This window comes from Ambystoma mexicanum, chromosome 7q (assembly GCF_040938575.1).
Source record: "Ambystoma mexicanum isolate Mex_15411 chromosome 7q, UKY_AmexF1_1, whole genome shotgun sequence".
Classification (NCBI taxonomy): domain Eukaryota; kingdom Metazoa; phylum Chordata; class Amphibia; order Caudata; family Ambystomatidae; genus Ambystoma; species Ambystoma mexicanum.
The window spans coordinates 497,962,801-497,990,613 of record NC_090941.1 but is presented as its reverse complement, the minus strand read 5'-3'; the positions used below and the strand labels follow the sequence as shown (position 1 = coordinate 497,990,613).

The window sequence follows — 27,813 nt, the reverse complement described above, 5'->3', positions numbered from 1 at the left end:
AGCCCAGTGTTTTCCGACTTTCAAATTCTTAAGATTACTCGGCTTCATGGCGTCCTGCATCTTTCTGGTGCCAGAGGCCGGACTGAGGATGAGATCCCTTCAATGGGCTCTCAGGAAGCAGTGGTCTCAATTCTCAGGCAAGATGTCAGATCTCCTACACATTCCGTTCCGGGTCTTGCAGGATCTTCTGTGGTGGGCCTGCAAAGGAAATCTTATGAAAGGAGAACCTTTTTGGCAACCATGATTGGAGGTGACTGTAGTGACGGATGCTTCCCTCACAGGGTGGGGGGCTCACGCCAATGATCTGACCATAAGCGGTCGTTGGTCTCCATCAGAGTCTAAACTACACATCCGTCTTTTGGAGCTGCGAGCAGTCAGGTGGGAACTAAATGCTTTTCTGCTGTCTGTACCGGGAAAGAATGTCCTGATAATGACGGCCAACACAGTGGCAATGCATTACCTCAACAAAAGCGGAGGTCTACGATTCCAAGATGGCTGCTGGTTCGTAAACACTGTCGCCCGAGCTCCCTGATTAGCATCGCCCCTGACAGGCCCAGCAGTCCCCCAGTAGGGATAACTAGCCCTACCCGGCTGATCTCTCATTGCTCCGTCGGAGCCCCAACAATCGGGTCGCACCCAGGAACGCCTCAGACCCCACCGGCTGAGCTCCGCGGCGAGTGGATCGGAGGCCGGCGAGTGGAGTGCAGGAACGGGCCGAGCCTCCGGGGAGCTCTGCCGTACTACCGGGTGTTTGCGGCGGCGCAGAAGCTTTGGAGGTGCCGCTCCCCCGGCAGGCCCTGGTCCGCGGGGGTGGAGAATGGCGGTGTCGGCGGCCTGCTGAAGAGGAGCGCCGGGGGCCGCCAAGGAGCACTGCTCCCCGGTGCGGCTGCGGAGGTGCAGACCAAGGGGGCCTCCCCCAAGAGGTGGCCTGAGGCGTGGGAGGAGCAGCCTCGGGCCGGACATCACCAGCTGCAAGCCGCGATCGTAAAGGGGGTGGCCCCCGGATCAGGGGGAGAGCTGCAGGAGGACAGACGGAGGGGCCCCTCGTGCTTCGCGGAGAGCTTCGTTGTTGAGCAAGCCTCCCATCAAGTAAGGAGCGGGGGGTCCCCGGAGGGTGGAAGACTGCCCTAGATCAAATCACAGGGGGGTCCCCTCTGGGGTTCCCTGCCGTCCAGTTGGGGGCCGCATTGGGTGTCCTCAGAGGGGCACCGGGCTCCTATAATACAGCAAGGGGGTTTGAGTGGGCCACCCCCCGCCCAGTCCAGCTTCACACAGGACCCCCAGGATGCATTAGTCACGCATGGAATGCTCAAAGAATTCCTGGGGGAAATGGTTGATAAAATTACGGCAGCAAGTCAAAGACAGATGGACACCCTGAGGGAGGACTTAGCGGAGGGTCTCAGGGAAATCAAGAGAGACATTAACAAAGTTGAGGAGAGAGTTGGCATTAACAAATGGGCGATACAAGAGATTACAGAAGACGCACAGAAAACAAACTGAAAATCTCTTGGAGACCCTAGCGGTGGCTACCCAAAACCTGGAGCTGCAGGCAGAGCAGTTGGAGAATCGCTCCAGGCGCATCAACATCCGGGTTAGGGCTCTCCCAGAGACTGTCCCGACCCAGGATCTCGCACAGACGCTACCAGTCATATTCACGGATCTCCTCGAGGATGAATCGGGCTTGGATCTCCAATTTGATAGAGTCCACAGGGTGGGGCCTCCTCGGGCTGAACCCGGTGCTAGGCCAAGAGATGTTTTAGTAGCTTTCCACAGTTTTGCTGCGAAGGAGAAGATTATGCAAAAGGCCAGGAAGACAGGCAAAATCACCTATAATGGCTCTGAGATTTCTGTTTCAAGATCTAGCCCAGGTGACGCTGGCTAAAAGAAGGCGAATGCTCCCGGTCCTGAAACACCTGAGGCCGCAACAAATAAAATATAGTTGGTCCCATCCATTCGGTTTGTCTTTTGGCTGGCAAGGCAGGCAACAAAAGATTACAACATGCAACCAGGGTTTAGACCTGCTGGGTTTAGAAGAGCAGCAACCGTCACACACTGCTGGGACAACACCCCGTCGTAAAATTCCCAAATCGTGGGCATGGACCACAGTGTCCTCTAAGCGTCCAGCGAAACTTGATTGTCCATCGGCGAGTCACAACGGGCAGAAGAAACCTGCTCAGGGGGCTCAAAAGGGCCGGATTGTGACCCCCACCAGTCCTGCCCTTTCGCAGGAGGACGGAGCCTAGGGGAGCAAGTCCCGGGAGGGCACTTGCGAACTAAAAAGGAGCACCGTCACGGGCTAACACTAGTTCTTTATGAGGCGGGGGCAGGGAGAAAAACTTGGAATGAGATGGGCAAATCCTGCGTTGTTCAAATCTGGGGAAATGTTAGGGCTCAGCTCTCGTAGGTATGATATGAGGGGGGCAGACTGCCAGTTGAGCTCCCCCAGAGGGGGAATCGAAGGGGGGGGGGGTGATCACCTCACTTATCCAGGAGAATGGACACTTAAGAGACCTACCATCCCTTATAATGAGCTCCCAACGTCTACAGTCACCTGAGGTCCAGGCCGGAGGGCCTGAGGTCACATCCCAGTCCCAACATTTCCTACTAAAATGGGGCAATTTATGTTACTGTCATTGAATGTGAACGGGTTAAATTCTCTGCTCAGAAGGAAAAAGGTTGAGCGGTATGCACGCAAGGAAAAGCCTCATGTGGTTACTCTACAGGAAACGCATATTAGAACTCAAGACTTGCATAGAATTAGAATCTGGGGATACTCTAAGCTCCTTCTGGCCACTCATTCCGTTAAAAGAGGGGGGTGGTCAATGCTGTGCGAGATGGAGTGGATTTGACGGTTAAAGACTCGCAGCGAGATTCCCAAGGTAGGTACCTGGAAGTTATTTTGGAGGGCAGAGGAGAGGTTTATACGGTTGCAACAATTTATGCGCCCAACACCGGTCAGGTTCCATTTATAATTAAAGTCCTCACCAAACAGCAATTTTTCTGCTGGCCGCATCATACTAACAGGGGATTTTAACATGGCTTGGGAACCCCATAGGGATAGGAGTAGGGTGCTCTGGGGATCGCAGGGGGGGGGCCCTCAGTGGATTTAAAAGCAAAAATGAGGGACTTGGCGCTGGTGGATGCTTGGAGAGAAACTCAGGGGGACACGTCCGGCTTCACGTTCTACTCCCATGCACATAAAACACATTCACGTATTGATTATGTCTGGGTATCTAATTCTCTCTTAGGGAAGGTCAAGGATATCACACTGGGTCCCATCTCACTCTCGGACCATGCCCCAATCCTACTCGTGATCACTAGACCAAAGGGGCCCCCGGGCCTGTGGAAATGGAGGTATCCTATCACTCTCTTTAAAGACCCTATTTTCATGAAAGAGGTGGAACAAGAACTTGAAGACTTCGTCACTCACAATAAATGGGGGGACACTTCGCCGCAGATATGGTGGGATGCCCTTAAAGTCACAATTAGGAGGAAAATATAGCGATCAAAGCAAGAAGGGAAAGGGAGATGCGACTGGAAGAGGAGAGGTTGAGCAATAGGCTAAAGGAAGCAATGGTGCAGATGGCGGGAAAGAAAACGAGGGCTATTGAAAGAGAGGTTTGCACACTTTAAAGCCCAACTGAACCTCATCCAATCTAGACATGCAGAACGGAACCTGCTTCTCCTGCGGCAAAAGTATTATGTTAAAGCAAACAAAAGAGATCACCTGCTAGCCAGGTTGCTTCTCAGACAAGAAAAGAACAGAACGATTTTGAAAATCAGGGGTGATGGGGACCAGACGCTTACCTCTAATAGCGAGATAGAGAGAGAGTTCCGCAAATTTTACAGAATTCTCTATACTTCCAGCAAACGGGACCCTAGCGAACAAGAGTTATTTTAAAAGGCTCAATCTCTTAGCTATAACGGGAGAAGACAGGGAAAGGTTGGAGAGGGAGATAACAGCAGACGAGGTCAGAGAGGTGGTGTCTAACCTAGCAACTAATAAAGCTCTGGGGCTGGATGGGTTTGTAACTGTTAGGCAGAATCCTATGCAGTTCCCTCGGGGAACACTGCAAAAAGATTAAGACTACAGGCGGAAGCAGTAAACCCAATTGGTAGCAGTCTGCACCACCCAGATTTACCTGGTAGCTGTGGCTGAGCAGTCAGACCTCTCTCAAGAAGAGTAGGGCAGTATACAGAGTATACACAATAGGGCCAAAAACAGTAGAGCAAACAAACACTGACCAGAGCTTTGTATAAAAAGTATATAATTATTTATTTAAAACACACTTTATGGCATATACTAGCATTCTCAATCAAAAGCAAGTTAAAACACAGTCAGGTAAAGTATGCACACATCCCTTAATAGTTATCAGACACGTCAGGGTTAAAACACTAGTATTTGTTAGAACAGATGTGAGCGCTTAACCAAGATGGCACTCTGATAATGTTGTTAAAGGGAGAGAAAAAGGCAGAGCATAAGAAGAAAACAGTTCCCAACACTTTTAGGAATTCAGAGCAAGGGGGGAAAGGCAGCTCCTACTGTAGAGCCAAAGTTCATAGGCCAGGCCCACTTTAAATGGAGCAAAGCGAAATGTGCCCAGGATCACACGGTTTAAAGTGCACTGAAAGTCTTTGCAGAGTGTTCAAAAGAGGTTGGGGAGATTAAAAAGATATAGTTAGAAGGCCTGGAGCCAACCCAGTTTAGAAGACAAGGATTTAAGGGTCACATTTAGCAATCTGTAGAAAGGGAGGCCAGGCAGGACACAGTACCTTAAAGAGAAAGGAAGCTCCAGCGGGGGCAATTGTTCCTGGCAGTGGTTGAAGTTTGTGGTTCGAAGTTCGAAGAGAAGATCTCGTCAAGGAGGGAACGTGGAGTCGTTGCACTGCACAGGGATGAAACCAGCCGCGGAGTTCCCTATAAAAAGGTGCAGTCCTTTTATTCACAGTCAAAAGTGGTGAGCTTGGCTATCCGGCCGCCGGGGCGTTTTGGCACGGGCGATTCGACTAAGAGACGTCTTTGGAAGGCGAAAAGGGCGAACTGGTTGATCCCACCAGCTCAGAGGAAGAAGACTCGTCCAGCAGAAGATCTTCTCTTGTTGTCGGGAAAGTGGTGAGGTAGTTGCAGCAGGGCTTCACCGGTGGTGTTGTCGTTGCAGATGGCTCAGCTTTTTCCCTCTTCGGATTCTTAGGGCTTGTGCCGACTTCGAAGTTCCAGTCCCAAAGGCCCTGCTTTTATGCAGAAAACCCCCCATTCATCAGCCTAGCTGTCAATCACACATGCTAATTGGTGAGCCAGGCGGCTCACCACTGGGCCAATCAGAGTAGAGTGCGACTTGGGTTGCTAGGGCAACGCAGTCCAGGGTGCCAATTCCCCCCTCTACCCTTCCTGTGGAATCCAGACAGAGTGGCACCATTTGAGAACATTCTGTGGAGAAGCACGCCAAAATAGTGCAACAAAGGGCTCGACCTTGGTCAGAGTTACAGAGACGGACACAAACGCCATTTTAGAATCGAGTTCTGGCAAAAAGACCCAACCAGTGATTTAATATTAAATAAATAAACCAGCGGTATCTTTAACATTGCACCAAAAAGTGGCGCGTTTAAAATCAATGGGAGAATCCCGTAGAGAATATTTCAGTGGAATATTTTGCGTGGTAACCACTGCCACCAGCCAGAAACTCGACGAAGGGGGACGGGACAGTGCCCCCTCGAAAACAGACCCAGGGGCAGTCGAATTACCCCTTAGCAGTACTTCCACAATATGATGGTTTGTACTGGTTCTGTTCACAATTTTGGACTAGTAAAGCCAATGGTGACTTTACATGCCCTGGGAGACAGTAGTCGGTCCCAGGGTATGGAGTGTATGTTTAGGGGTCACTGTGACACCCCTGTGGTACTGCACTGAGGGTGCTGTGTAGCACACATACAGAAAAACAGATGATACCCTATGGAGTAAGCCCATAAGCACATAACAAGTCAAAGACATACCTCAAATCATGCCTAAGAGTGGGAGTAAAGAGTCTCACTCTTAGCAGGAGAAAAAAATAATAAATCCAGCAAAGCTGCTGGGGGATTCACTAGGTTTGGGAAATTAGCCTTATAAGAGAATTCTCCCTAACAGTAACTTAATTGTATAAGCTGCATAAGGAATTTCCTATTCCCCATCTCACTAGATTGTTTAATCATATAGGGGAGACTGGGGTTCTGCCAAAGTCAATAGAGGAGGCAAAGGTGGTTCTTATACATAAGGAAGGAAAGGATCCGATGCAGTGTGGGGCGTATCGTCCGATTGCTTTAATAAATGTCGACGCCAAGTCATATACTGTTAGGCAGAAACCTGTGCAGTTCCCTCTGGGACCACTGCAAAAGATTTAGGACTACAGGTGTTTGGCAGTAAACCCACTTGGTAGCAGTCTGTACCACACAGATTCACTTGGTAGCTGTGGCTGAGCAGTCAGACTTCCCTCATGAAGAGTTAGGCAGTATACAGAGTATTCACAATAGGTCACAAGAACACAGTAGAACAAGTAAACACTGACCAGAGCTTGGTGTAAAAGAGATATAATTATTTATTTAAAACCACATCTAGAAAAACACACAGGCACTAATAGTAAGCCATTCAAAAACACGGTCACTAAAAGATATACACTCCCTTAAAAAGAATATTAGACAAGTCTTAAGTAAAGCCCCACTTATTTTCAGACAGCGCTGAGCGCTTAACGTTCGATGGCACTCTAATAATTTGTTTTAAAAAGGGAGAGAAAAGCAGAGAATCAATTGAAACAGATCCCAACAATTTCACAAACACAACAAGAGAGGAAGGCAAAGTAACACTGTGAATTCAGAGTCAGTAGGCCGGGCCCGCTTTAAGAGGATCAAAACGAAATGTGTCCAAGGTCACACGGTTGCAGTGCACAAAAGTCTTGTAACGCTTCAGAAAGGAGTTGGACCAAAGAAAGGGCCAGTTAGAGGGTCAAGGCGGCCAGCCCAGTCCAGAAGGTTAAGGGGTTATTATTACCTTGTAGCAATCTTTAGAAAGGGAGGCCTGGCGGACACGGTACCTTAAAGTGGTGAGAATACTCCAGCAGGGGCAGTTGTTCCTGGCAGCGGATGCAAGTCGGTGCTTCGTCCGGGGGTAGAGAGGATCTCGTCGGGGAGGAAGACAGGAGTCTGTTGCACTGCCAGGGAAGAAACCAGCCGCAGAGTTTCTCAGGTACAAGGAGCGGTCCGTTGGTTCGTGGTCCAGTGGTAAGTGGCTTTCCGGCTGCCGGGGTGCTTGGCACCGGCAATTCGACCACAGACCGGTCTGGGGTGCGAAGAGAAGAAGGTAAACTGGTTGTGCCCACCAGTCAGGGGAAGAAGCCTCTCCAGCCGGGAGATCTTCTCTGTCGTCGGGAAGTGGTGAGTCGGTTCCGCAGGGCTCCACCGGTGGTGTTGTCGTGGTAGGTTGGCTCAGCTTTTCCCTCGTCGGATTCTCGGGTCCTGTGGCGACTTATGAAGTTCGAGTCCCCAAAGCCCTGCTTTTATGCAGCATACCCCCATTCACTCAGCCTAGCTGTCAATCAAACATGCTAAGTGGTGTGCCGGCCGGCTCACCACTTGGGCCAATCACACAAGACTGCGACTTGAGTTACCAGGGCAACTCAGTCCAGGGTGCCTAAACCCCCTCCCACACCCCCTGTGCTACCCAGACAGAGTGGCACCACTTTTGGAGGCTTCTGTGGAGAAGCCCGCCAAAAAGTGGAACAAAGGGCTCGACTTGGGTTGGAGTCACAGAAGAGAACACAAACGCCATTTTAGAATCGAGTCCTGGCAAAAAATACCAACCGGCGAATTAATATTAATTAAATAAAACAGCGGCATGTTCAAGGCTATGAGAATTAAATAATTAAAATTGGTAGCCTCGAACAATTGGAAAATCCCATAGGAATATATTTGCGGTCGAATATAAAAAGTAGTATCCACTGCCACCAGCCAAAACTCGATCAGGGGGGACGGAGACGTGCCCCCTCGACTAACAGACATCAGGGCAATCGAATTGCCCCGACCAGTACGTCCACAATCTGATGGTTTGTACTGGTGTCTGTTAATAATTTGGGACTAGTAAAGCCAATGGTGACTTTACATGCCCTGGGAGACAGTAGTCAGTCCCAGGGTATGGAGTCTATGGTGGGGGGTCACTATGACACCCCTGTGTTACTGCATGGAGGGTGCTGTGTAACACGCATAGTAAAAACACATGAGACCCTATGGAGTAAAGGACCCCATAGCCCATCAAACACATTAACAGTCAAAGGAACACCATGAATCATGTCCAAGAGTGGGAGAAAAAGAGTCTCGCTGTTGGCAGGAGAAAAAAACAAACTCCAGAAATCCATCAAAGCTGCTGGGGGACTCACTAGGTTAGAAAATTCAGCCTAAAGAGAGAATTCTCCCTAACATATACTAAGGTGTTGGCATCCAGATTGGACTCCATTATGCCCACAATTGTCCAGGCAGATCAAGCGGGGTTCGTAAGGGGTCGTCAGACGGCCGACAACGTGAGGAGGATAGTCCACCTGACGGAAAAAGCTCACAGGAAGGGGATTCAGGCTTTCCTCCTGGCAATAGACGCCGAAAAGACTTTTGATAGGGTAGAATGGAGCTTCCTCCTCGCCACGATGCATAAGATGAGGTTTGGACCTAAATTTATAAATCGGGTAATGGGCAATTATCAAAACCCGTCCATTAGATTGGCAATTAATGGGGGTATATCAGATCCGCTGCAGGTAGAACGAGGTACCAAACAAGGCTGTCCTCTCTCCCCACTGCTTTATGCTCTCCACTTGGAGCCTTTTCTGACAGCAATTAGGGGGGCAGCAAACATAAAGACCATATCGTTTGGGGGCCAAGAGCATAAAGTAGCTGCCTTTGCAGATGACCTGCTCCTCACGTTAATAGACCGAAAGGTGTCTCTCCCAGCACTCTGCAATGAACTAAATCAATTCGGACAGGTAGCAGGGCTGTTGATGAACCCAAGTAAATCAGAAATTCTTAGCCTGGGGCTAACGTCATCCACGGAGAGGTACATCAGGAACACCTACCCCTTCAGATGGGCGGCTAAGCACATTAAATAATATCTAGGAGTGCACCTTACAGGACACTAGGAGAACTATTTAGGGCAAATTATGTTCCCCTGTTACAGAAAATTAAATCCAAACTGGTTGACTGGGGTCCCCTACACATTTCCTGGTTTGGATGCATTAATGTGCTAAAGATGGTGATTCTACCTCAGCTTTTATACCATTTTACGTCCCTTCCAATCACTGTACCACAAAGCTTCTTTAGGGCGCTAAACAAGACCACGAGCAGGTTTATATGGAACCGTAAGAAACCGAGGTTGGCTGCGTCCCTTATGAGGACCCCTAGTCACCGGGGGGGGGGAGTACTAACAGACTTTAGGGCGTACTATATAGCGGCCCAAATTAGAATTATTAGAGACTGGCAGAAGGAGGATCGTAAGAAACCTTGGAGACCAATGGATAGAGCGGTGGTGGCGGGGCAGCTGGAGGGATTGCTCTGGAAGCCAAGGTCAGATAGAACCCCTCAAATGTATGCACGTGATCTCACATCGACAGTGGGAGAAGCGTGGGACTCAGCAGTGAAGGGATCCCGTATCACCACATTCCCCACTCCATATACCCCTATATTCGAAAACCCACAATTTACCCTGGGTTGTAATAACACTGGATGTGATGCATGGTATCAGGGGGGATGTCGGATGCTATGGGACATGTATCAGGGGGGTAAAGTTAAAGGAATTTGAGAACTGCAAGTTGGATTTCAGTCTGGATGAGCGACATAGATATGGGTATATACAATTGCGACATTGGCTGTCCAATGGCTGTCCCATTCAGATCTGCGTCAAGCAGGCTCACGACCGCTAATGCCCTTCGAGAAGTACTTGGATACGGACAGGGGGTTAACGGCGTCCATTTATAAGCATATAAAGGAGGGGGGAAGACCTCCCGCCCAGGAAATACATTCAGAAGTGGCAGTTGGATACAGGGGCAGAAATCAGGGATCCAGAATGGCAACATCTGTGGGACCAAATACCAAAATTAACAAGGTCCCTACAGATCCGGGAGATTTGGCTAAAGCTAATGGTACAGTGGCATCTAACCCCAGTCAGGTTAAATAAGATCTATCCGCCATCATCCCGGGGATGCTGGAGAGAATGTGGAGGAACTGGCACATGGGCTCACACATGGTGGGAATGTCCTAAATTGGATACGTTCTGGGGTCAAATACGGCAGGATGTGGTTTACACTCTGGGGAATGTGGGAGATAAGAATCGAGGACTGGACATGATAGGCCTGGGTGGAGTTATGAGTGACATTTCCACCAAGTCCCGTTGCAAGGTTTATGTTATAATGATGTTGTTGGCGGCCCTGGTGTTGGCGCGTCGTTGGAGGTCCAGAGACCCACCACAAGAACACGAATGGGTGACCAAAATGTAGTCAGTGCTTGCTATGGAGTGGCTCACTTACTCATTACAAAGGGAGCATATGAAGTTTAGGTGGGACTGGGCAGACTTGATAAACTATCTAAAGGAGGGAGCACGCAGAGCATGGTGACCGAAGTCGATGACGCTGCTGGGAATTGTAGAACCTCAGGAAGAATCAGAACTGTAAGCGGAGTGTTCAGCGAGCGAGTTGGAGTTGAAACTAAGTTGGATACTTTCTCCTGGATCGGGGGGGGCTGGGTAAGGGAGGGTGAGGAGGTGGGGGTGGGTGAGGTTTTTTTTATTAGTTAAAAGTGTTGTTCCTTTTCTCTTTCTTGTGTTCTGCTGGTTGTTGCGACAATAAGAAATGCAAATAAAAATCAAGTTGGAAAAAAAAAAGAGGAGATGTAGGGACGCTTCTACTGTGCAGAGAGGCGATGCAGGGTTCTAGGTCATTTGGTCGCAAAAAAATGGTCGACAGGACAAATGGTCGACACCAAAAGGTCGACAGGTCAAATGGTTGAAAAAAAACTTTGGGGTTTTTTCACATTTTTGTTTTTTTTGGGGGAGGTCCCCCCAACCCCCTTTTTTTGCTAAAAACCCCTTTTTTCCCTAAACGAAAACCAAAAAAAATATATATATATGAATAAAAAAAAAATTCGACCATTTGACCTGTCGACCAAATGGTGGCGACCAATTGCCCTGTCGACCATTTGACCGGACACCGCGATGCAGCTCTGGTTCTGGGTAAACCAGGAAGGAATCTCCCTAGCGGCGGTACATCTAGCTGGAGAGGAGAAAACGGCGGCGGACGCTCTGAGCAGGCAGAGCGCTCAGGCAGTCCTTCAAGAGATCTTCACCCTTTGGGGAACCCTGCAGGTGGACCTGTTCGCAACTGGTGCCAACGGGAAGTGCGAGAGGTACTGCTCAAGGGAATTTCCTCCGAGAGGAGCTCTCGGAGACGCATTCGTCGTGGATTGGTGATTCCCGCTTCTGTACGTGCTTCCTCAGATTCCCGTCATTCTGCAAGTTCTAAGGGAGTTACAGAGGTTCGGGTCCCGCATGATCCTCATTGCTCCAGATTGGGCCAGGAGAGCGTGGTACCCGGACCTTCTAGAAATGTCCATCTGTCCTCCAGTGCGTCTTTGCCAATGAGAGGATCTTCAACCGGAGGTCAAGACTCTCAATCTTCACGCATGGTTTCAGAAAGGTTGAGATATAAGGATCGGGACCTTCCGGATGACGTGATGGAGGTGTTGCTTTCGGCCAGGCGGCCAGCAACAAAGTCTCTGTACCATTGACGTTGGCATAAGTTTTCCAATTGGTGCAGAAGAAAGAATGTTGATCCTTTTCAGTGTTCCATTCTGGTGGTTCTTTCTTAATTTATTTGGCCCACAAGGGTCTTCAGGTGGGAACCATTAATGGTTACCTAGCAGCACTATTTATCTTTAAGTGCTCGTCTGAGGAATGTTCTTATTTTAAGATTCCACTGATCACTCAATTTCTAAAAGGGCTCACCAATGGGTTCCCCTCGACGCCTTTTCAGGTGCCTGTCTGGGATCTTAATTTGGTCTTAACATTTCTGATGGGAGCTCCGTTTGAACCTTTGCAGTCTTGTCCGTTGAGACTGTTAACATTTGAGACTGTTTCTTAGTGGCAGTTACATCTGCTTGCACAGTAAGCCACCCTTTACTTTATTCCACAAGGACAGGGTTGCATTGAGAGTACGCCCATCCTTCCTACCTACGGTAGTTCCAGAATTTTATTTGAGCCAGAAGGTGGTTCTGCCTGCCTTCTATCCTCCTCATGCTAGTAACAAAGAGGAGAGACTACATAGGTTGTACCCTAGAAGAGCATTAAGCTTTTATCTTTCCAGAATGTCCAAGGTCAGAGTGGACAACCAGCTCTTTGTTGGGTATACTGGACACAGATTGGGACAGGCTGTTTTTAAACAGACCTTGTCTAGGTGGATCATTCTCACTATTTCTAAATGCTACAGATTGGCTTGCAAGGACCCTCCTGAGGGCTTACAGGCTCATTCCACCAGGGGCATAGCTACATCGACAGCCCTGCAGCAGAGTGTCCCTGTTTAGAACATATGTGATGCTGCAACGTGGTCTTCCATCCACACGTTTGTTATACATTATTCCCTGGATACTTCCCATGTTCCGGATGTTGCCTTTGGTAAGGCAGTGCTTTACTCTGCCATTTAATTGGGTATATCCAAATTCTTCTCCCTTCTCCACTCCTTGGGGAGTCTGTCAAAGATGAGGAATACGTTGGAGGACACAATCAATTAGAAGAACAAGTTACTTACCAACTGTTAACGTTCTTTCGACTGGATGTTCCTCGAACGTATTCCTCATCACCCTCCCAGCCTACACCTCTCAAGAATTTCCTATGCTATTGCAGCTTTCATTCCAACAATGCTAAGTGCAGTCAAGGCGGTATTGGGGGCATGTATTCCACACGTTGTGAGAGGGAAAAAACATGAACTGAGGCTACGAGTGCCGTATGTGCTACTTTTAACATCCGATGACATCACCTTCGACGGAGGCCTTCGGGGGACATCGACCTGACGCCATCGACGCAGGGCGCCCTCTGCCGAAAGAATTCCCGAAGCAGCACAGCTGTGGACATTGTATGTCAAAGATGAGGAATATGTTGGTGGAACATCCAGTCAAAAGAACGTTACCAGTTGGTAAGTAACTTGTTCTTCTCTCGCGTCTTATTGGCACACGCACAACCTTAATTCATCGGATACTGTTGCTGTCAAGTTTCATTTAAAACAGACCGGACTTTCATTCCTTTCATCAACTCACCGGCTGTGTTAATACATTTTCAGCTTTCACAGCTTTGATCCTGAAGTCAAGGCTGATACCACACTGTCGCTGCACCTCCCCAACTCTGCCGCTTACCCAGGAAGGTGGCTGGTATCCTTGTAACACACAAGAGGTTTGTCTCTTCTCTCTTCCTTGCGCAACCTTCAAGGCCCTTTGGAGCTAACAATCTCTCGACGGGGTGTCCAAGGTTTCTCCGTACCTTGGTTCCATCCCTTGGCCTCTCTCTCTGCTCCGCCTGGTTCGCCGCCACCCTGGAAGAACTGCTCCTTCTGGTGCATCACCTTGCTCAGAGTGTGTCTCAGTGTTCGACTTTGTAACCATGTGGGGAGAGCTAATAGGTACCAGGTGTTTCACCCTGCCTGATCTTATTGGTGAGACATGTCCAATGTATTGCATGGGTCGTACTCCTTTCAGCCTTAGATTGCCTCTTCCTCGGCTCAGTGTTTGTGTAGAAAAGGGGGGGGGTCTGGGAAGTTGGAATATCCTATAAAATAGTATGGGACAGGGGTATTTGGAAAGGGGGATACTATGTCTCGCCATTGGGCATTCAAAGCCCACTCCCCGAGCACCCCTCACCCAGATGATCCCCCCCACACTTGTTCACTCCCAAGGTCTGGATCCAAAGGCGATGGCTGTGCCCTGGGCACCTGAGTAAAGGAATTGCCCAGGGTCTAGGCAGTTAAACACCCTCTGGTTTTTCACATACCCTTCCCCTATGCAGTGTGGACTGATCTGTTTTGATGGGGAACCAGGAAAGGGAGTCAACGATCCCCTGGTCTTTACCCTTTCGATGTTCCACCGAGAAACAGTATGGTTGCAAGTCCAGGGATCAACGCATGACTCGAGGGTTAGATTCTTTTCTCTGACAAACTAAGGGTGATGATCAGTAATAAGGGTACATTTCCCCTCCCAATACATAGTAACTGAGCTGGAGGATCGTCCATTTGATGGCAAGGGCTTCTAGTTCTAACACAGAGTAGTTCTTCTCTCTGGGAAATAGTTTGCGACTGGTAAATAATATAGAATGTTCCAAGCCATGTATTTGAGACAGTACGGCTCCTAATCCAGTCAGGGAGCCATAAATCTGTAAAACAAACTCTTTTGAGAAGTCTGCCACTTTTGATATGGGGTTCTGACACAATGGGGGTCATTACGAGGTTGGAGCTAAGAAACAGCCCTTACCGGCATGGAGCAAATACGATGTCCGTGTAGTAAAGAGCCCGCTAATAGTGGGCTATTACAAGTTTGCGCGCTTAGCGGCATGCCGGTAACGACATTACCGGCATGCCGCTAAAGTCCAAAAAATGGCCCTTAGCGGCATCATGGAAAGCGCAGACAGCACAACAGCCGGCGTCCTCCTCTAAATAACGTGACCGGCATCAATGGATACAGCATTGCGGGCACCGCTATCAGCGGTGACCGCTAATAGCGTTGGCCGTTAATAAGCGGAACCGGAAGTAGCGTCATCACACAGGAACGGGAAAGAGCACGGCGGCCATCTTGAAAAACACAATCCATTGCCATCCTCACCACACAGGACCTGGAGCCTATTTCCGACTGCAGATATCAACCTTCACCACCAGCATCATGCCCAAGGCTGTAAAAAAAAGGTGCATCCCGGTGGCTCAAAGAGCGCTTCAATGAGGACGAACTGACTATGCTGGCAGAGACACTGGCAGACATTGCAGAGGTTGTTTTTGCCAACAGCCTCAAGAGAGAGGCACAGATTAAGAAGAAAGAGATCTGGCAACTTGTTGCCCAAAAAGTCAGAGCCGTAGGGAACACCCGCCGCACAATCAAGGATGTTTGCAAGCGATGGGACGACCTGCGCCTGAGAGTTAGGAACATTCTGTCGGCAAACCGGAGCCAAGCCATGGCTACTGGCATTGGTCCTAGCTCACCCATCAAGCTAAGCCGGTGGGAGAAAATCTGCGCAAGCACTATTGGCATCAAGACTATAGAAGGTCTGGCGAGAGGGAAGTGAGTGTCCTAAGAAAACACTGTAATGCAAAGTATGATGATAGTCCACCAATTTGTCCGTCCAAAGAGGCAATGCATGGCCCAATACATACACCATGACACATCCCTGCCTAGATTCTGTCCGCAGCACAGACACATGCACATGCATGCAGCATGGCAATGCCATACCTGACACAAACCACACAAATATGAAAATGGCATAAGTCATACTGCACGCAGTCCACAACAGAAATGCATGTCACACAGCATACGCCAGCTCCAACATGTGTGACCCTTACGGATGCCTGCATGCTCCACCCATATAGCAAGCAACGTGATCATCAAAACTCCACTGCCTAATCCCCTCTAATGTGTAGAAGAGCAATAATACCAATGTATGCATGATGCTTGTAGAACCATCACTGATGCCGTCCCTCTCTTGGTCCCCCACAGGCTCAGATCCTGACAGCGAGGCCCGGAACTCACCCCCACAGGCAACAACTCCCCGGAAGAGGGCCAGGGAAGAAGGCAACAGGCCTTCTACATCGAAAGGCCCAGCCAAGCCACGACAGGCACAGAAGGGGCAAACAGCACAGAATGCCACGGCACTGGTGCCGCTAAGGCCCATTGCTACAGTCCCCACAACACCTGTGTCACCTGCAAAGGAGACAGTGGACGAGGGGGCACATTCAGCAGCGAACAGCTTCATTGGGGAGGCGGAAGCTACGGCACTCTAGACAGACGATGATGCGCAGGGCCAGGTGTGTGTTACAGTGGAGGATGACTCCTCGGACTTCCCTGCAACACCCTGTCCTGCACCATCACCCCAGGTCACACCTTTGTACGCCTACCATGACACCCCACTGGAGCAGTCTGGAGGGGAGGCAGTTCAAGGGAGCATGAGTCCCACAGAGGAGCCACATGGATTTGGGGATGTTACATATGCACCCTCCACCTCCACTGGTGTACAGGCGGAGGTGCAGCAGATAGGACCTAAAGTGCAGCGCCAGGAGGAGCTCACAGCCCTAGTGAGGCTGTTTGTTGCAGATGGTGCCCAGGCAAGGCAGGAGGGACGCGACAACACTGCGTCCCTGAGGCAGGCCATTGAGGCACTACAAGAATATGCGAGGAGGTGTCTGCTCTGAAGCAGGTCATCTCCCGCATAGCAGATTCCTTGGAGGCTGAGCGTCTGGCCCCCAGACTGGAGCAAGCGGCCACCCCTTCATCATCCAGCTCCACTCAAACCAGCCCCCTTCGCATGTCAGCGCGCACCTTGCGGCGATCGGACATGCCGCTACCAGGTGCAGGAAGTGCAAGAATGTAGATGGGGCAGCCTGATTAAGGCAATAGATGCAGACACATGAAGCATTTGCTTGGACACCATGTGCGGGGGAGTTGTGGGGGGAGGCGGAGGGGGGACGTGGGTGTGTGGAGAAGTCGTGGGGGGAGAGAGAGGGGGAAGAGGGTGTGTGGGGGAGTTGTGGGGGAGATGGGGGGAGAGGGTGTCTGAGGTGGAGGGTTTGAGCTTTTATTACTATTGGACAGTTTAATACACTTGTGTAAAAAAAGAAATCTTGACATTCCTTATTGCATATGTGTCATTTATTGCTATACAGTGCATAGTGACCATGTACTTCCACACCCAGTGCCCTCTGTCCCACTTTCATGTCACCCTCTGCACCCATGTGTCTTAGAAATATTGTCCAATCACAGACTGGCGCACAGCACGTCCCTCCTGTGCATCGGCACTGCGATGATGTGCGCCCACATCATCTTCTTCCCCTTCATCATCACCTGGTGGTTGCAGTTCATTGTCAGAGGGCAGGGGCACGTTCCGTCGGATACACATGTTGTGAAGCTTGACACATGCCATGATCTTGGCCACCTTTTCATGCCTGTAAAGGAATGCCCCACCCGACCAGTTGAGGCAGCGAAAATGTGCCTTCAACAGGCCAAAGGTCTGCTCGATGACCACACGGGTACGGGTATGGGAGCGATTGTAGTCCTCCTCGTGCTTGTTCTGCGGGTTTCGGACAGGGGTGAGGAGCCAGGGCTTCAAGGGATAGCCACTATCACCTGCTTGTGAGAACAAAAAGGTATGTGTTAGTCGATTCTTGATGGACAGCTGTACTCATCACACATGCCTGTAGATATTTGTTGGTCACATGCACATGTCCCTGGTTGTATGCACTAATTTCTAATTACCTCAATGTGTGCTGTGCCATGCTCTTATGGTGTGGATTGCATCTTCAAGATGATACATGGTGCACACTGCCTTGATGTTGCTCATGCATACTAGACACATACCGCTGTGTTTGTGATATATATGTGATGTTTAGTGTTCTGTATGATTTTTTAACTGGCAGCGTTGGCAGTAGTCTCTGCATTATTTGGCTTTCAGCGCTGATTATTCACATGGTGACATGCTGCACTTCTGTGGTGGTGGCCCTTTGACAAGCAGTGGATTCCCTTGGGGGTTTTCTTTAGTGCACTCACATGGATGCTTGTCCTGTGTTGTGATTTGCTGCAGACATTTACATAGTGAATACTCACAGCATGTTGCTGGATTGTGTTACGGAGGGTGAGGTCCGATGATGGGTGGTGCACGTATTGTGGGATGTGGGGTGGTTTTAAGTTTGGCATGTTGTGATAGGTGTGCAGCTTACTTCATTGCTATGGAAATTGGTTGTCATGTTCTGTTTGGGATGCTTTGGGCCACAGTGTTTTGGGATGTGCACATCGTGTTGTCACCACAATGACACAATGGTGGTGTGTGCATCTTATCCCCCCATTTCACTGCCATGTGCCTGTCATGCAACCTACCAAGCAGCCAGGCACGTCGTCCTGCATGTCGCTCCATGTAACGTGGTAGCATGGAGTTCCGCAGGACCATTGAGCCATGAGTTGATCCGGGAAATCGGGCACAACCATGTGTGATAATCTTGCTGGCGTCACATACCATCTGCACATTGATGGAGTGGTATAGCTTGTGATTGGGGTACACCACCTCCATGGCATGCGGGACCACCAACTCCACATGGGTGCAGTCGAGGGCACCAATGCAATTCGGCATGCCTGCCAGTGCATGGAAGCCAACTTTTGTATCAAAGATCTCCTGGGGAGTCTGTGGTAGGGATATGTAGTCCCCTGTGTGCTTCAGGAGGGCATCCAGCACTTGGTTCATGATGCGAGAAAATAGGGGTTGTGATAAGCCATGCATGTGCCCCACTGTGTGCTGGTAGGTGCCTGTGGCCAGGAAGTGGAGCACCAACACTGCCTTCAGTAGAGGGGGGGTGGCGGTGCTTATTTCTATGAGGCTGACAATGTCATTGTGTATCATGTCCACAATGGTGTTGATTGTGTCCCGGACCAGACGGTACAGGGTGTGGATCTGCCCAGGGGTTAGGTTGAATGGACTGGCTCTGATGCGAGGAATTGGGGGCTGCTGCGTGGTACCACTGGCTGCACCGGTGGGGCTTGCAGGGCCTGTCTCACCCTCCTTCTCCTCCTGCGTCTCCACTGTGGTGCCTGCTGTTGTTGTTGTTGTTGCTGGTGTTGCAATGCAAGCATGTCCTCCAGCCCAAGTATTGCTACTACTAGTGGAATCATTTTGGTATGGGAAGGGATGTGGTGTGTGGGTGTACTCCTTTTGTGCTTGCCCAGACTCCATTGCCTCTACCTGTGCTGATTGTGTGCACCTGTGGCAGTTGGGAACACTGCACATTGCAGTTTACGGGTGGTTCGCGATGCCGGTATTGCCGGCATGCCGGTATCCCGTATTATTGCCTTCATGATGCTGCTATTTGCATGTTCGCCTGACTTGTGATGTCTTCCTTTTACCGGCATCCCGATATTGCCAGCCTGAAGGGCCGCGTGCCCGCACCCATGCCGCTATTAGCGACAACGTTATTAGCGGCGCCACTAATACCGGGTTCTTGGGTCGGAATAGCCCGGAGCGGTATGCGGTGCCCGTAATCCTTTACCGGCATAGTTGTTCCATTACCTCCAACCTCGTAATGACCCCCAATGTTTGTTTGAGGTTATTATAACAAACCTCATCCTCGTCGGTCCAACAAATTGTCTGGGGTTCTGCATTTTGTAATTTATCTGTCAACTGTGATGTTTTGTTTGAAAATGTTGGGATAAACCTGCGATAATACCCAATCAAGCCCAAGAATGCGCTAAGATCTCATTTGGTCTTGGATGTGGGGCATCTAAAACGGCTTTCACCTTTTCTTGCTGAGGCTGTACACTACCATTTCTCACGAAGAAGCCCAGATATTTCAGGGCTGAATGAGCCAGCTTACACTTCCTAGGGTTGTTAGTCAATCCAGCCTCTTGGAGAGCTCTCATAATAGTGTAAATATGGTCCTCACCTGGTTTACTGTAGATAACTATATTGTCAATGTAGGCCCCACAGAAATCAGAATATGTTTGTAATAATCTGTACATAAGTTGTTGAAAAGTTGCTGGGGCCCCATGCAGACCAAAAGAGAAAACTCTAAATTTGAATAGCCCTATGGCTGTCGAGAAGGCTGTTTTTTCCTTATCCAGTCAGTGTACAAGGACCTGCCAATACCCTTTAGTTAAATCTAGTGTAGACAAGAACACTGCATTTCCCAGTTTATCGATGCATGGCATAGAATATGCTTCACAGGTGGTGATGGCGTTGACTTGCCTAAAATCTATGTACACTCTCCAAGACTGGTCTGGTTTAGTTACCAACACGATAGGGGGGACCATGGGCTTGAAAATGGCTTGATAATATATGCCTTCAGCATATTCTCAACCTCATCAATGACTATTTTCTTTCGTGCCTCTGGGAGTCTGTATGGTTTTAGATGAACCACTTTTCCTTTTGGGGTTCTGATCTAATGTAGGTTCCATGTACTCTCCTTGGTTTTTCACTAAATCTGTTGAGGAAAGCGGTAACACGATCATTTACATTTTTTTGTTTATCTTTAGGTAGTTCTTGGAGAATGAGTTCTAGGTTATCCCTCTCCTGCGGTATCAAACAGGATAACATGGAAGAGTTAGAGGCAGAAGGCTTTTCTATCCATTCTTTCAGGAGATTTACATGGTAGCGGTGGGTCTTTTGTCATCTGTCTGGTTGGGCTACCCTATAAGTACACGTTCCAGTTTGCTGTAGTATTTCATAGGGACCATGCCATTTTGAAATATGCTCATTTTCAGAGCTAGGTAAAATAACCAGAACTTTCTGACCTACTGAAAACAATCTAAGATTTCCTTTTTTATCATAATAAAGCTTCTGTTGTTTTTATGTTTTTTTCCATATGAGTATGAAATAGAGTTCTGACAAGATTCATGTGTTCTCATAACCAGGTAGCTGTCTGTGAAAGAGGTATTGGTGCTTCTTCTCTTTCTTCCCAGATTTCCCTGAGAATGTCTAAGGCATCTCTTGGTTCTCTGCCATTCAATAATTCGAAGGGCGAGAATCCAGTAGATGCTTGAGGCGTATTTTTCGCCACAAACAGGGCCCAGGGGATCATGCAATCCCAATCATTCCCATCCTTGTCTACTAACTTTCTTAGAATCACCTTGAGGGTCTTATTAAATCTTTCTACCAATCTATCAGTTTGGGGATGGTACACCAAGGTCCGTAAAAGGTTGTAGCAATTCCTTTATTTCACCCATAAGCTTACTCATGAAATGTGTCCCCTGGTCAGTTAGAATTTCTTTGAGGAATCCAACTCTAGAAAAGAATGGTAGCAAATGCTTTAAGATTTGCTGGGTGCTGTTATTTCTCATGGGAAAGGCTTCTATGTACCGGATGGCTTAATCAACGATCACAAGAACACATTTGTTGCCCAATTTAGAAGTTTCAAATGGTCTGATAAAATCCTGATTTGGGAAAAGGGAACATCAATTATCGGTATTGGATTTAAAGGGGCAGGTAGAGGAATATGCAAGCTGGTCTTTTGACATATATCACATATCTGAACAAAGTTTTTATATCAGCATGCATCCCCGGCCAATAGAATTTTCCACTAATGTGAGCTTGGATCTTAGATTGTCCTAAGTGTCGCCCGGTTAAGTGAGAGAGTGCAATTTCTAACACAATTTTCCGATGGGTTTTGCGTATTACCAATTGGGTTTTACTTATGCTTTCCCCAGAGGTTTCTCTACGATATAGTAGTCCCTGTTTCAGAAAGAAAAAAGGCGGTTCTTTTTTCTTGGCCTTCTCCCTCAGGAATTATTTGCAAGAAAGCCCCTGCCAGCATTGAGTCATTTCGTTGGTGAAGGCTAAGTCTGGAAGGATGGTGGGTTCATCTTCCACTTTGGCTCCGATTTTAAGTCTCTCATCGGCCTCCCAAAACCTAAGTTATGTCTCTGTTTCCTCAGGCTCTATCTCTTCATCGATACGGGGAAATAAAGCTTTCTCAATAATTCCCTGTGCAATATTGTACCTGGGACGTTTCTCAAAAGGGGTTTCTCCAAGAATTTGCAAGAGCACTTTTATGTCTCCTCTAAAGTCCGGATCCTGCAAGTACATCCAGACCAAATTTTCAGGTTAAACCAGATGTTGGTGCCAGCTTAATGTAACAACCAGAGGGGGGTATTAGAACTAAGTCAGCGGGAATCAGTCCTCTTTTGCCTGGAGGGATGGTCGCCTCTTTACTGCTGCATATATCGAAGCTGATAGATTCTTTTGTGACAGTAGTGGGGTCTGAGGATCGCTTACTAAGCTTCTGAAATTGTAGGGTTCCCCAACTTATTTCAATTGAGTCGTATCCCAAATCCTGACACCATATGTCAGGGAGGCATGGTATCACAAGTAGACTCTGACACAAGAGATGCAAGTTTCAAAACCTTTATTGATGGTTTAAAAGGGGTTGGAAAACTTCTATCTTGCCCTATAACTAAAATGGGAGAATTGTTAACCGTCAAACCAAAAGAAAATACAGTACTAGTCAGTCCTTAGTCAAAATAAAATGGCCTATACTAATAAACCTAATGCCTATCCTATTTCTAATACAATAAATGTGTAAAGGGAATGTGTAATGCAAAAAGGAAACTCAATGTTCAAAAGAAATGCCAGTATGGCTGAGTAAACTCCCTTCCCTACGTTTTGTAGCACGGGGTAAGGTGGAACACTGGAACCTTGCGACACACTCTGGCTTTGGACACAAGGATGCAGTTTGTTTCGTGGACCAGTGCCTTCCACAAAATACAGTTCAACCAAGTCTGGTTGCCACAATTCAGTACAGGCATTCCTCCGCCAGGCTCAAACCTTTCAATCACAATTTGTGGGGGTTCCCTTCCCCAAGTTTCAATCACACCTTCATAGGCTTCCCTCTGTCGGGCTCTAGCCTCCTTTCACTTTCCTTCCGCTGTCAAAGACTTTCAAAACTGCAAGTCATTTGCTCGTACCTCAGCATGACCACTTTGACCTTCTTTCCTCAAAAATCACTTTTTCTCTCCTACACCAAGGCCTCTTGGTAAATGTAGTTTTGAGCACAGTACTTATTTAAAAGTTTCAAGATATCCCTCGCAAACAGGTTTGGTTTCCCTCTGCCGGGATCAAACCCAACAGTTCAAAGACATTTCTCACAACCAGGTTTCCCTCTTCTGGGATCAAACCTAACAGTTCAAAGACACTTCTCACATCCAGCTTTCCCTCTGCCGGGATCAAATCTAACAGTTCAAATCTTGCATCTCAGTTTCTTTCTCTTCCCACCGCTTCTAAGGCATCAGACATTTCACAGAGACTTTCGATTGGGTGATCTTCTTTCGCCCGACCACTCTGTATATTTTGTATATTTAATTTACAGTTCTTTACAATGCTTTGCTTTCTCTCATGTCTTATCGGCACATACGCAACCTTCATTCGTCGGCTAATGTGGCCATCAAATTTAATTTAACAGACCAGACTTTCATTGCTTTCGTCAACTCACTGGCTGTTTTAATTAATTTTCGCAGCTTTGATCCTGAAGTCAAGGCTAATACCACAACTGCCGATGCACCTCTCCAACTCTGCCGTTCACCTGCGGGGGTGGCTGGTATCTTTGAACCACAAGAGAGTTGTCTCTTCTCCCCTGCTGGGCTTCCTTGTGCAACTTTCAAGGTCCTTCGGAGGTAACAATCTCTCGCCGTTGTTTCCAAAGTTTCTCTGTACTTCTGTTTCATCCCTCAGCCTGTCGCTCTGCTCCGCCTGATTAGCCGACGGCCCTGGCAGAACTGCTCCTTCTCGTGCATCTCCTTGCCCAGAGTGTGTCTGTGTGCCACCTTTTAACCATGTGGGGAGAGCTAACAGATACCAGGTGTTTGTAATTAAGATCAAGTGTGTGACCCTGCTTGATCTTATTAGTGGGACATGTCAATGTATTGCATGGGTAGTACTCCTTTCAGCATCAGATCTCTTCTTCCTCGGCTCAGTGTTTGTGTAGGAAAGGGGGAAGGATCTGGGAAGTTGGAATATCCTATAAAATAGGATGGGACAGGGCTATTTGGTAAGGGGGCATACCATGTCTCGCCATCGGGCATCCCACTCCCCGAGGACCCCTCACCCTGGTGATCCTCCCACACTTGTTCACCCCCAGGATATGGATCCAAAGGCAATGGCTGTGCTCTGGCCACCTGAGTAAAGGACTCCCGGGTCTAGGCAGTGAAACACCCTCTGGTTTTTCACACTGGCCTGAGTCTAGTCCTGGACCTGTCTTTTCTCAATCGGTCTTTACCGCTCTAACGCTTCAAGATGATTACTCCCGCGCACATTGCAGAGTCTACGTGTGCAGGGGACTGGATATGTTGCCTAGACCCAAAGTATGCGAACCTGCATGTCCCCGTCTACAGGCCGCATCAGAAGTTTCTGCAGTTCACAATTATGTTGTACTACTTTCAGTATAAGGCGCTGCCTTTCAGCCTGAACTCAACCCCTCGTATCTTCATGTAATTGATGAAAGCAGTGGCGGGTCTCCTCCGCTTGGAGGACCATCACCTTTAGCCATGCACCACACTCAGAGTGAAATGTGAAGATTAACCATACGTCACACTTGGATAGAGCTGTGAAGTTTATCCATGCGCTACACTTGGAGTGAATTGTGAAGATTGACCATGCGTCATACTTGGATAGAATTGTGAAGTTGAGCTGTTGGTCACATCTAGATAAAATTGAGAAGATTGACCATGCGTCACACTTAGATAGAATTATGGAGATAAGTAACTTGTCACAACAGATAGGGCAGTGTAGATTAGCCACATAGAAGAATTTTGCGAGTAGCCAAAGCACTAACACCCCGCTTCTACTTCCTCAAACATATCACCCAAACACTATACACGCCCACTGGGCTAGCCAACCTATACCCTAACACACACCCAACACAAGCAACACACACTTACAACAAAAAACCTGGACACTGTATCTTACCCGTAAGGACACAACAAGCCAGTGCGCACAACCTTTTAACACCTGGCAATCTACAAATGAAACACATACAGACCCCAACAAAAATAACTGTCACATAGAAACATCCCAGGTATTGGACTCTACCCATACGGATATAACAAGCCAGTGCGCACAACCCTAAATACCAGCAATCTACACATTAAACACAAAGACACACCCCAATGCACCAAACAACCATACAGAAAACATCCCAGGGATTGGACCTTACCTATCCTATCATTCTACTAACCACCACCTCCTCTTTCTTGCAGAGCCATGTGAGCACCTGGAGACTGCCCTTGGGTGTTATCAGTGCGCGGTATAAATCAACATAACATAACCTATACCTTTATCTAGTCGACTGGCTGGTGAGGACGGGCTCACCTGACGGGTTTGTAGACTCCTGCCAGAGACTGGTGGATATTCTCCATCAGCTGGGGTTCTCCCTCAACCAGAGGAAGTCACAGTTTTGCCCCTCCCAGGATCTGGTTTTCCTACAGGTACGTTGGAACATGGCTGTTCAGCGGGTGTTCCCCACACCCGAGAGGCTCCTCTCCCTTTGCAAGGCGATAGGGTACTTTCTGGCCAAGTGGACCACCTCGGCATTGTTGGTGGTTCCAGCACCTTCTAGGGCTGATGGCCTCTTGCATGCTCACTCTGCAGCACACCTGCCTCAAGGTGAGGTTCCTCCAGCTCCACCTGTCGGCCAATAGGGATTAGGAGATGGGGTCTCAGACAGGATCCCAATACTCCTGCTCCTCCTGCCCGATCTTCGCTGGTGGTTGATGGATGATAATGTTGTAGTGGGCGGCCCCTTCACCCGACTGGAGCCGACCTGGTGGTACGACATACTCCTCTCTTTCGGGATGGGGGCTACTCTGGAGGGCTATGCGATTCATGGCGTATGGTCCAGGGCGGAAGCCCTCCTGCATATCAATCTGCTTGAGCTCAGGGCAGTGGGCCTGGACCTCAAGGTGTTTTTGCCCCCTCATCAAAGACAGGTCTGTTCTGGTCAGGACGGACAATGGGCCCTGACGGAGGGGATTTAGATTTCAGCAGTCCACGTCCCGGGGTACACAATGCAGAAGCAGACCAGTTGTGCCGCTTGGGATTCGACACCTACGAGTGGGAGTTGCACACTTACTCCTTGTTGCCCTAGCTCCAGCGGTGGGGGTTTGCGGACCTGGACTTGTTCGCTTCTCCTTTGAATTTCAAGTGCTCCCAGTTTTCTTCATAGGCAGGTCGGGGGTCTCTGGGAGACGCCTTCCAGATCTGTTGACACGGCTGCAGGTGTTATGCGTTCCTGCACCCCCTCCCACCCCTACCTCTGGTCCAGCAGACCCTCTGCAAGTTGCGGGCTTCAGTAGGCTGCAGCCTCATACTGATTGCCCCCTACTGGCCTTCGAGACCTGGTTTTCTGATCTGCTGCAGTTGTGCTGCTAGGGTCCCGTCCACCTTCCAATCCCCAACAGGGGCTTCCTGACGCAGCAGGACAGGGCAGTGGACATCCAGACCAGGCTAGATTGGTGCTAGCGGCCTGGTTCCTTACCGGCTAAGGCTACAGCATGCTAAATTTTTGGATGACAACTGGGACATCATTCAACAGGCCAGGAGACTTTCTGCTCGATCCCATCATAAGAGCAAAAGGACTAGATTCTGCCATTGGGCGTGTGACAAGGGTGGATCCTGTCACCTGTCTTCTGGATGACCTATTGGCTTTTTCAGTGCACCTGGCCTGTTCTGGGCTTCAGGTGGATACTTGCTGCACTTATCTCGTGGCCATTGGGGCTTACAAGAATTCCCCTGAGCATGTGTTTTCGGCAGCCAACCAGTGGATAAGACCCACCTCAAGGGGCTGTGTAGGCTTTTTCCTCTGGTGCATAAACCGCATCTGGTCTGGGACCTCAATGTGGTTCTTGCTGCCTTGCAGCGCAAATCCTTAGAGCCGATGGCCTTTGTGGACATCTGGGCTGTTAATGCTAAAAACTGTTCTGCTGGTAGCACTCACCTCTGTGCGCAGGGTCAGCGAGCTGCAGGCGTTGTCTTCGTGCAAGCCCTTCACCATGTTTCACAATGACAAGGTCATCTTGCGCACTTACCCAATGTGGTCTCTCCATTTCATCTGAATCAAGAGATCTGCCTGCCGGTGTTCTTCCCGAACCCACAGTCAGAGGCAGAGAGGGCCCTACATTCCTTGGACCTCCAGAGGGTCCTTAAATTTGATCTCTCTCAGAATAAATCCTTCAGGAAGTCTGAGGCATTGTTTGTCACTTTTGGGGCTCCTCCCCCGGCTCTCAGGGGTCGTAGGCTCGTTGGATGGTTCAGGCCATTTCAGAAGCATATATGGCCATGGGCAAGCAGTTCCCGTAGGGGATTCATTCCCATGCACTCAGAGCTAAGGTCATGGCTGTCAGGTGTCAGGTTTCAGAAAAATTTGTCTTGGGATGTCATCAGCAAGGCGACCATTTGGGCCACTGAGTTGGCCTTCTGTAAACACTATTCCCTGCATACCAGCTCTAGGCACGATGCAGAGTTCGGTCAGGCAGTTATGAAGAACCTTTTTGCTTCATCCTAGATACAAGGCAGGTTGTCACGCTTCCACCCTATGGTCATGTTCGCTGGAATCACCCACAAGGATGGAGGAAACGGGATGGGACATATAAGTAATTAAAGTTAGTCACTGCAGTGACTAGAGTACTCCTAGTCCATAGTACCCTTTACTCCATGTGTCCCACCCACCTTCACCTACTTGTATGCCATGGGCTTATATGTAATAAGAATAGCGAGGTATCCAAGCGTCCGATGTGTTCAAAGGGGACTGAGGTGAGGCGCCGAAGGGCGGAGCCTTGGCGGGGCATTCTGATGCCCGAGGCCGTACCCCTTCACGCTATGCTAAATTTAAAGTGGAAGCTCGCTTTTTCGCTGCCAAAGGTTCAGGTACTGTCCCCATGTTGGATTGAGGTAAGGGGACTATGGAGTATGAGCACTCTAGTCAGGTGAGTAACTTTAATTTATACTAGCACTGTGATTGTGGACTCCCTGTGGAAGCATTTGATGATGGTGGGGACATTATCACTGTCCATTGCACCCATTGAGTTTTTAAAGGAAATATTTATTAT

General features: G+C 48.8%; 1 protein-coding gene across 5 annotated transcripts in view; it reads left to right on the top strand.

The window, feature by feature from the left end:
- FNDC3A (fibronectin type III domain containing 3A) overlaps positions 1-27,813 on the top strand; it is a 3,436,199-nt gene that overhangs the window by 2,194,474 nt on the left and 1,213,912 nt on the right. The gene's annotated exons all lie outside the window — the stretch shown is intronic.